Raw genomic sequence first — 8,735 nt, 5'->3', positions numbered from 1 at the left:
ACAGGCAGCCAGTGGCCATGGCATCAGTCCAGTGACACTGACTGACGGTTTGATGCAACGGCAGCTGCCGCCGCCGCAGCAGCAAGTGGCCTTCTCGTTTGTTCCCTAACTGGAAGTACTGGCGAACACCGCAATTGATTGGCTGCCAAAGTCGATTGAAGTGATTTGTACCGGCCGTCGTTTGGACAATTAAATGTAACTTTTAATTAAACTGGTGAATAGAGCGGCTAATAAACCGCCAGAAAATCTGGCAACTGGTTTGGGCATTGTTAGGGCCAGACATTTTATTTTTAGATGTGTACTTCTTTTTATTGGTGTTGTTGTGTTAACAACAATTGTAATATTGTTAAATGTTTACAATCGATTACAACACTCAAACAATGAGGCAGACAAAGGAAGTCAAATTATTTTCTTTTTTTTTTTCTTTTAGTTTCACTTTCACCAAACCGGCATGGATTTGAGGTCCGATTCTGGTTAAGGTGGGGCGGTAGGGGGGGGGACGGATTTTGTGGCAAGTTCTATCAAAGATATTAACAGGGGGAATTTAGGAAAATTTTTTTCAGGACCATCAGAGCCACAGAAGTGGAATTTTAAGAATTTTTTTTTGAGGATCATCAGGGCCATTATCCTAGATTGTTTTTTTTAAGAATATTTTTTCAAAGCCCATCGGAGCCTTAAAAGTGAACTTTTTAAAAATATTTTTTTTTAAGTCCACCAAAGAAACAAACTTGTATTTTTGTTTGGGCTCTGATGGAGTTTGTGAATCTGATGAGGCCTGAAAAATATTAATCGCTCTTCTACGTATAGAAGAGCATCAATCCCTCTTCTACGTATAGAAGAGCATCAATCCCTCTTCTACGCATAGAAGAGCATCAATCGATCTTCTACGTATAGAAGAGCATCAATCGAGGCCATTCATCATCATTTCAGGCCATTCAGAACAAAAAAATTGGATTTTTTAAGAAAATTTTTCGAGTCAAATACTTTTTTAAGAATTTTTTTCAAGGGTCATCAGAGATATAAACGCGTTTCGCGCGGTCGTGGATTTCGTGATGAATTTTTTGGATCGTAGAGTTTTGAAGTATATTTTTTTGAGGTTTAGAGTTGTTTTTGAGTTTAAACAAAAAAAAAAAAAAAAAAAAAAAAATATATATATATTTAAGCTTCATTTCCGATTGGGGATCCATTGTGGATTGTGGACTTTTTAAAAATATTTTCAAGGCCCGTAGAGAATTGGAGATCCATTTGGGGTCGTGGTTTTTTTTAAACTATTTTTCAAGGCCCAAAGAGCGTTGGAGATCCATTGGGGATGGTGGATTTTTTTAAAACTAGAGTATTGGAAATCCATTGTGGATCGCGGATCTTTACAAAACTATTTTTCAAGGCCTGTAGAGGATTGGAAATCCATTGTGGATCGTGAATTTGTTTTAAATATTTTTCAAGGCCTGTAGAGGATTGGAAATCCATTGTGGATCGTGGATTTTTTAAAACTATTTTTCAAGGCCCATAGCTGATTGGAGACCCATTGTGTATAGTATATTTTTAAAAAATATTTTTCAAGGCCCATATGGGATTAGAGATCCATCGTGAATCGTGGATTTCTTACAACTATTTTTCAAGGCCCATAGAGGATTGGGGATTTTTTTAAAACTATTTTTCAAGGCCCATATGGGATTGGAGATCCATTGTGAATCGTGATTTTTTTTTAAATATTTTTCGAGGCGCATAGAAGATTGGAGATCCATTGTCGATCGTGCATTTTTTTGAAATATTTTTCAAGGCCCAAAGAAGATTGTGGATCATGGATTTTTTTAAAAATATTTTTCAAGGCCCAATTGTAGATTTTTGTGTAAAAAAATATTTAGCAGCTTTTTAAAATTTTTTTTATGGTACGTCGTGGATGTCTGCCCGTCTGTGGAAATCCCTCTAGCTTCCAAACGAAATGAAGAAGGTTGATAAAATTTTACTCAAATGTAAATTATGTCTGAAGGACTTTTGGTATTGAAAATAGGCCATGCAGGTCCACGTTTTGGTATAGCCACCATATAATGGTATATCCCGATATTCGGTATTTTGATGATTTAAGCGACATTATTCACCGGAATTGTTTCAAATTTGGTATATGAAGTTCGTAACGGATACTACAGCCTACGACAGAAAATTGTCTGTGCAGGTCTACGTCTTCGTATAGCCCCCATGTAACGGCACCTCTTTATATTCGGTATTTCGATGATTTTAGCGACATTATTCACCGAAATTGTTTCAAATTTGGTATTTGGAGTTCGTGATGGCTACTACAGCCTATGATAGAAAATTGTCTGTGCAGGTCTACGTCTTCGTATAGCCCCCATGTAACGGCACCTCCCGATATTCGGTATTTTGATGATTTTAGCTACATTATTCACCGGAATTGTTTCAAATTTGGTATTTGAAGTTCGTAGTGGATATTACAGCCTATGACAGAAAATTGTCTATTCAGGTCCACGTCTTGAGAAAGACACTAATAGCATACCACCCATATTAAGGTACCTCCCTACGTTGGGTATTTTGATGATTTTTTTCAAGGTTCACATTTGTATATTGTAATGGCTTATGGCCTATGCAGGTCCATGTATAGACACTAATATAACGGCTACATTCGGTATTTTTAAGATTTTAACAGAATTTGTAACGGATTTTATTTTTTTTTTGGAAAAATTCCAAATTTGTTCCAAATAGTGGAGGGTATTCAAAGTTCTTACAGCCGAACTTACAGCTTTTTTAATTGTTTTTAAATTATTTTCCACACTCCTTCATGCCACTTGCATAATTTTCCAAGAATCTTTTTCTAATTAATTTTTGCCGACAACTTAACCTCCAATAAAAATTCCCAACTATTTATTCATCCTCGTGTCTGATTTATTTATCGTTGTAGCTTTTTTCTCTATGAGGCCAAGAAAAGAAGAAACGATTCACATTTTTTTTCTTGGAGGGGGTTTGAATAATTAATGCGAAATGTTCGAATTTAAAACGATTTTGAATTGTTTTGAGCTGCCAGCTTGCAAAGAGCATCACACGTAAAAGGGCAGCTTGATTCTATGAAACGTTTTAAACCTCCTCCCTAACCCACCGCCACTTTCCCATGACCAACCAACAAAGAAGAAAAAAAACGTTTGGTATTTTTGGCAAAAAGACAGCTGCCACCAACAGCCAAACTGCCGGCAAAACCATTCTTTAGTTGGGCGTTTATTTAGCATAACGAATGTGTCTATTTGCAGCAGGCCCCCTCTCCCATCCCCTGCCACGGTTTAAAGTGTCTGCAGCGGTGACTATAGCTGGTGGTATTTTTTTCTTTTGCTTCTTCTTCTCCGCGAGATAATAGACAACAAATGCCGGCATCGATAGAAATTTTTGTTGGTTTTGTTTCTTTTCGATTTTTTTGTTTGTTCGCTTTTCATTTGTTTTGTTCGGGAGGGATCTGCCCACAATAAATATTTAGCTTTCACAATTTGCAAGGCTCTTCATTGGCAAGAAAGAAGTAGGAGAAGACGAAGAAGAAGACTAAAACGACGATCGATGGCAGTCGGAGTCAGTTACCAGTTGACCACCAGAAACGCATTTTTTCTCTCTCCCAAGGAAGGAAGGAATTAAAAGTATTCCAAGAGGCGAGGGGAGAGGTAGGACGGGGGCGCTGGAAATCGAATGCCACCGGTATTCAAGTCAATTCAGGTGAGGCCCACAATTGTACATTATTATGTGCGAAAGCATCTATCATTAGATAGTTGCTGCCGGAGTTGGAGCTGTAGCCGCTGCTGAAGTTCGAAATCGAAATGGTCATGGAAGTTTTAAAGTCAATGCTTAAACGAGGCTGTTTGGTTATTGGTTATGGTATTTGGCGTGTTACACGTATTTGGCAGTCATGACAAAGAGACAGACGCCCGGAGAGAAAGACAGACAGACATGGCGACCGACCAACCGATCGACAGGCATTTAATGTCAGGGTATTGAAAATTTAAACAAAAAATACCACCTACATTAATGACAATACAGCGGGAGGACTTATAAATTTCAATGCTGCTGGACGTATTCCAGATAGAGGAGGTCCTCTTCTATGCGTAGAAGAGCTATAGAAGCTCTCCTGTACGTCGAAGTGCCACAAAAGCTCCGTAGTAAGAAGACGTATTCCAGATAGAAGAGGTCCTCTTCTATGCGTAGAAGAGCTATAGAAGCTCTCCTGTACATGGAAGTGCCACAAAAGCTCCGTAGTAAGAAGAAAAGCGAATAATGTTCTTCAATGCATAAAAAAGCTATGGAAGCTTTCAGGAGACAGAAAAGCTTTAAACCCCCGCATATACACAGATGAGCATTAAAAGCTCGTCCATACGTAAAAATAGCCTTACAAGCTCTTCAATTACGTAGAAAAGCTACGGGACGCTAAAAAAGAGCTATAGCAAATATTTTATTCGAAGAAGAGCTATAGAAGTTTTCCTATGCGAAGAAGACAAATTGAAGCCCTTGTCCACGTAGAAGAGCTATAAAAGCTCTTCTATATGTAAAGGATCTGTAAAAGCTATTCTAGATGTAGAGACATATAAAAGCTCTTATATATGTGGAAGATCTGTAAAAGCTCTTCTATATGTACAAGATCTGTAGAAGCTACTGTATACGTAGAAGAGCTGTAGCAGCTCTTCTATACGTAGAAGCGCTGTATGCGCTCTTCTATATTTGGAAGCTGCATCAGCTCTTTTATACGTAGAAGAGCTTTTGACGCTCTTCTGCACGTGTAAGAGCTCTAGACCCTCTTATATACGTAGAAGAGCTGTAGAGGGACTCTATACGTAGAAAAACTGCAAAGCGCTTTAAGGCGTAAAAGAGCTAAACCCCCTCTTCTATGCGTAGAAGAGCTAAGAAGACTCTTCTAGACGTAGAACACCTATATAAGTTCTTCTATACGTAGAAGAGCTTTAGCAGTTCTTCTACCAGTAACAAACCTGTAAAACCTCTTCTATGCGTAGAGGAGCTTTTAAGGCTCATCTAGGCGTAAAAGAGCCATAGAAAAGCTATGGAGGCAATTCTAGAGGTAGACGAGCTATATAAGCTCTTCTATGTACGTAAAAAACTGCAGAAGCACTTCTAAGCATAGAAGAGCTATGGAAGCTCTTTTATACTTAAAAAAGCTATAGAAGCTCCTCTCGACGTCGAAGAGGTATAACAAGTCGTATATAACTAGAAAAGCTATGGAAGCTCTTCTGTGTGTAGAAAAGCTATAGAAGCTCTGCTATTCGCAAAAAAGCTCATGTATAAGTAGGGGAGGTCTTCTGAGCATAAACGAGCTAATTAACCTTCCCTTTATAGTAAGATTTGGAAATGTCTTCCCATAGAAAACCATTACATCTTCTCAGAGAAGATCACTTTGTTTTCTCATGGAAAACTTCTTCTTCTTCTCATAGAAGACCAGTAAACTAATTGGTCTCCTCATAGAACACTACTCTGAATTTCTCATAGAATACCACCTGAGCTTTTCACAGAAGACCACTTGGTTTTCGCATAAAGACACTGGGTCCTCTCGTAAAATACCAATTGATATACTCATAGGAGATCACTGGGTCTTCTAATAGAAGATCACTTAGCCTTCTCTAAGAAAACCATTTGGTCTTCTCATAGAGAACTTCTTGGTCTTCTCAAAGAAGAAGACTTTTTTTCTCATTGAAGACCATTTGGCCTTCTCAAAGAATATCTATTGGTCTTCTCAAAGAAAACGGCTCCAAGAAAGCCACTCTGTCTTCTCATAGAAGACTTCTTCTACTTTAAGACCCATATTCCTTCTAGTCGAAGACTACTTTTTCTCCCCATTAAAGACATTGCTCCATTCTTCTATCTCTTGGAAAATCTCCCCTAATTTCGCATAGGCTTCCATGACCTGCCAACTCCATTCGAATTGTCTCAATTTTCCCCCCGCAGATAAGATTAGAGATAATTACATGATCCAAGTTCAGATCATTTCAACAACACTAATAACAGCAACAATTAAAATGCCATACGTTGTTGGAAAAATTAATCCACGACTTTGTTGTGATGACATTCCTGAAATATTGTTGTTTTTTCTCTGTCTCGCTTCTTTTTTTTTGCAGATTTTCAACTCCAACCCAGTCATTGTTAAATTCTACTGCATTTGCAGTAGATGTTAACGCATACAAATAATTACTGCAAATCTCAAAGCTCGTCATCGCCGTCGTCGTTGTAGCTATCTCCCCTAGCAGCTAACAAAAAAATCATAGAACTAAAGAATTCAGGAAGAAGAAGAGGAATGGCAAAAGTAAATACAAATCTAAGTCAAATAATAACGACTCGGCTTTGGCGTGACGTGCCACGGCATGGAAGAGTAATGAAACCGCTAATTAAACATGAACCTTTTTCAGATGACCGTTTTCTTGTTTGCACGGTGCTAAGCCCTGAGAATAGATGGATGGGATATGAGTGATTCCTGCTTAGATTAACCGGGTAGAAATGCATAACAAAATATTCTTTAACAAGTAAAAAAGCTGTAAGTTCGGCCGGGCCATTTGGAACGAATTCGGCAATTTTCAAAAACAATAAAATCCGTTAAAACTTCTGTTAAAATTTAAAAATACTAAAATTTAAAAATACTATTATATTAGGGTCTGTACGACGACATGAACCTGCGTAGGTAACATTTGTCATAAGCCATTACAATATTCAATTGCGAAACTTAAAAAAATCGGTTATAATGTCCCTAAAATCATTAAAATACCGAATATCGGGAGGTACCGTTATATGGGGGCTTTACGAAGAGGTGGACCTGCACAGACAATTTTCTGTCTTAGGCTGTAGTATCCATTACGAACTTCAAATACCAAATTTGAAACAATTCCGGTGAATAGTCTCGCTAAAATCATCAAAATACCGAATATTGGGAGGTACCGTTATATAAGGCCTATACCAAAACGTGGACCTACATAGCCCATTTTCAATACCAAAAGTCCTGCAGACATAACATACATTTGAGTAAAATTTTATTAACCTACTTCAATGCGTTCGGAAACTAGAGTGATTTCCACAGACGGGCAGACGGACGGACATCGCTAAATCGATATAGAATTTTATGCTGATCAAGAATATATATATACTTTGTGGAGTCTCAAATGTATATTTCGAGGTGTTAAAAAGTGACAATGGAATGACAAACTTAATATACCATCCATACTATGGTGGAGGGTATAAAAAACGAATCAGTAGGTTTTGCCGGCAGATGTATAACCTCATCCAATATTGGAATATTTAAATATATTTTGACTTCTGTTATGATAATTCAAATTTTTGCCTCTCTTTTGAGTAGGTTCCGAAGGAATAGGCCAATATTGTCCATTTCGTATCGGACCTAAATAAAAATGATATAAATATTGCGAAGTGACAGGTTTGGACGATTTCGACTACTCCCTTCACTTTGTATAAGATATGTCATAATTTTTAGAACATTTTAAACTGTACGAGAGGACCCTAACATAGTCGACCGAGGTATTCCATTTTCATACTTCATCTAATGCAGATAAAAATACTTGTATGACCAAAATTACAAGAAAATCGAATATTTATGTCAAATTTTATGCGAAAGCATAAATTTAAAATTCGTATCAGGTTTCTGGTTCAGAGAAATATTTAGATATAGGAAGTTGTAAAGTATCGCTGACTTGTTTCGCAAGTTATGGCAGATAGAAGTATTGCAAATTGTGACCCATTGCTGGTGAGGTATCAGAAGGGGTTCTCAGATATATATCATCTTCACAACAGAACTTGGGTTGGGTAAAATGTTCGCATGTGTGAAATTTGAAATGAGTTGGATACTTATTTCGCTTTGTTTTTCAATATCTTGAACCCTATGTGGGGAGGTACCAGAGGAAATGGTCAGATCTCTACCAGATTTATAACAAATATCGTGTTGATGAAAATATTGATATGCACCAAGTCTGAATGGGATAGGATGTTAATTTCGCGTTTGATGAGCTTGATGGATATTTAAAATTTTATCCCTTTGTGGAGGTGCCACCAGAAGCAATAGTCCGATCTCTACCAACTTTATAAAAGATCTTGTGTTGATGGAAATATTCAGACGTGCCAAGTCTGAATAGAATCGTATGTTAATTTCGCATTTCATGAGCTTAATTGATATTCAAAATTTTGACCCTTTGTGGGGGAGGTACCAGAAGGAGTTCGCCGATATATACCATCTTCACAGCAGATCTTGTGTTAGTAGAAATAATGGGATGTATGAAGAGAACTGGATTTTATATTCGTTTTGTTTTTCAAATGATCGTTTGTGAGGGAGCTACCAGAAGATATGGTCCGATCTCTACCACCTTTATAACAGATCTTGTTATGATGAAAATATTGAAATGTGCCTAGTCTGAATTGAATCGAATGTTAATTTCGCGTTTTTTAATCTTCATTGATATTAAAATGTTGACCCTTTTGTGGGGGAGGTACCAGAAGAAGAGGACCGACATATCCCATTTTCATATCAGATCTTGTGCTAGTAGAAATAATGGGATGTGTGAAAGATGATGATAACCGGATGTGTATTTCGGATTTTATGATCGTTTTTGTTATTCAAAACTTTGACCCTATGTGGGGGAGATGCTAGAAGGCGTGGACCGATATACACACCAGGCCTCGGGTTAATAAAAATATTGTCATATGTGTAATTTGAAGACAATCGGGCACTTACATCACATTTTATA

The sequence above is a fragment of the Musca domestica genome, unplaced genomic scaffold (genome assembly GCF_030504385.1).
Source record: "Musca domestica strain aabys unplaced genomic scaffold, Musca_domestica.polishedcontigs.V.1.1 38, whole genome shotgun sequence".
NCBI classification, from domain to species: Eukaryota; Metazoa; Arthropoda; class Insecta; order Diptera; family Muscidae; genus Musca; species Musca domestica.
Note: the sequence above shows the minus strand (reverse complement) of the source record.